Source organism: Bos grunniens, chromosome 4, assembly GCF_055505025.1.
Source record: "Bos grunniens cultivar Pamir isolate PY7600 chromosome 4, Bosgru_T2T1.0, whole genome shotgun sequence".
In the NCBI taxonomy this organism is placed as follows: domain Eukaryota; kingdom Metazoa; phylum Chordata; class Mammalia; order Artiodactyla; family Bovidae; genus Bos; species Bos grunniens.
The window spans coordinates 54,513,345-54,515,397 of NC_141168.1; the positions used below are offsets into that span (position 1 = coordinate 54,513,345).

At 47.7% G+C, this 2,053-nt stretch overlaps 1 non-coding gene across 1 annotated transcript; it reads right to left on the minus strand.

The window, feature by feature from the left end:
• Window positions 1-348: 348 nt before the first annotated feature.
• Window positions 349-648, minus strand: LOC147374173 (signal recognition particle RNA). Its single transcript, XR_015163299.1, has one exon.
• Between the last annotated feature and the right edge of the window lie 1,405 nt (window positions 649-2,053).

The window sequence follows — 2,053 nt, forward strand, 5'->3', positions numbered from 1 at the left end:
TTCTTGTCCCACACTTTGGAGTTTATGAATGCAGATTCTCAGCCAGGTTAGGAAGTCTAGCCTTCTCAGCCATGACTTCATGAGAAGCTGTGCCTGTAGACCTGTCTTTGAGGAGGGTGTTGACAGCACTAGAGATGACAGTGAGGGAAGGAAGAGGCATGAAAACTGCTCACAAGCTCTGGTAGACTACAGCACTGATTTTTTTTCTATCTCCACAAACCCATTTCTGTCCTCAACCACCAATTTTGCTTAATACTCTATCAAGCTCAAATTTTCCTCCACTCCCCCTTCCCCCGTCTCTTTCTCTTTCTCTCTCCCTTGCTCATCTTTTTTTTTTTTTTTTTTTTAAAGAGACAGGGTCTCGCTATATTGCCCAGGCTGGAGTACAGTGGCTATTCACAGGCGCGATCCCACTACTGATCAGCACAGGAGTTTTGACCTGCTCCGTTTCCGACCTGGGCCGGTTCACCCCTCCTTAGGCAACCTGGTGGCCCCCCGCTCCCGGGAGGTCACCATATTGATGCTGAACTTAGTGCGGACACCCGATCGGCATAGCGCACTGCAGCCCAGAACTCCTGAGCTCAAGCGATCCTCCAGCCTCAGCCTCCCGAGTAGCTGGGATTACAGGCGCGCGCCACCGCGCCCGGCTCCCTTGCTCATCTTTCTACTTTAATCTCTTGTCCACTGTTCAACATTTTCCCATTTGGGGTATTTGCCCACAAAACACAATTCTTACTTAGCATCATGAGATTCACAGCATTCCTGTGTACCTCAATATGTAGATTTACCAAAACCATTTGGACATCATCTGTGTAGCCATTTAAGATTCTTTGCTCAGGTTAGGACGTGTATCAGAACTGGGCCATCGGTCCAGCAGCTAGAGCACAAAGTACGCAAAGCTGTCTGCTGTCTGGGGCGGAGGAGGGCTAAGAGAGTTATTACGCAGGAAACATAAGAGCTCTAGCTTAGAGAGGGGAGAGCTGTCACCTGAATCACTCCGTTCTTTTTCTGCTCTCCTTGAGAGTTCATTTCCTTTTCTGAAACCTGATTGAACAGAATGATTTCAGCTTTTAGTAGCTCGGTCCATAAACAACTAAGTAAAAGCTTTCTCCTTTACTCCTCGGAGTCACCAGCAGAGGTGGTTGAGTGGGAGGCGTCTGTCCTTGGCCTGACTTCTCTGTGCTGGTTGATACTTGGGTTCAAAATCTGTGACCATTCTCGTTTTCCTGCTCAATGGCATTTTCTGCTGGTGAGATATTATCGTAGTAAAGCATTGACTTTGGAGGCAGACATGTCCACAGGAAAATGGACTCAGACACACAGGACACAGGCAGTGTTGTGGAGGGCAATGTGTCTAACCCAGAGCTGACAGTCCTTTACTACTAAAGAAGCTATGTCCTCATTTGAAAAAAAATAAGAAAATCCTCCATAAGCAGAACTTTAGGCAGATGAACCTGTGTTGGGCCTGGGGGGCTGGGGGTAGGGTATGGTGTGGCTCTTGTGTTAAATGAAAAAAAGCTTTATTTTTTATTTTCACAATCTAAATCCACTCCAATTTGGCTAGAAAGAAGACTGCAGAACTACTGTTGTGAATGCTGGGTGGAGCAATCTAGTCCTGGGTCATGTGCTATTGGATTTTCAGAGAAGGGGCCTGTTTGCATGAGCAAATGTGCACTGGCTGGCTGCCCCGTGGGAGCCCAGACTCTGTGGATTGTGCGTATTGGGGGTCAGGGACAATGTAGTCAAGGTGAGCCCTAGGGGATCCCTCAAAGGGGCTGTCGATGCTTTTGTTCCTTGTAGTGTTTTCCCTACTTCTGCACCACTGTGCACTTTCTTGGCCATATGAAATGCTGGACTGCTTGCTCTCCTGAAAAGGGCTTCCCTTTGAGAGTATGTATTTATAAGCACCTTGTATCCAGTGAGACAATTAGACAAGCAGGTGTGGGGTGGGGACATGAGCAATGGAATTCAGTTTTCCCAGGTGACCTTAATTCAGGAGCCGTGATCTTGCTGAATGAGGGTGGGTGCAGCTGTAAGTCTTGTACTGGAAGCC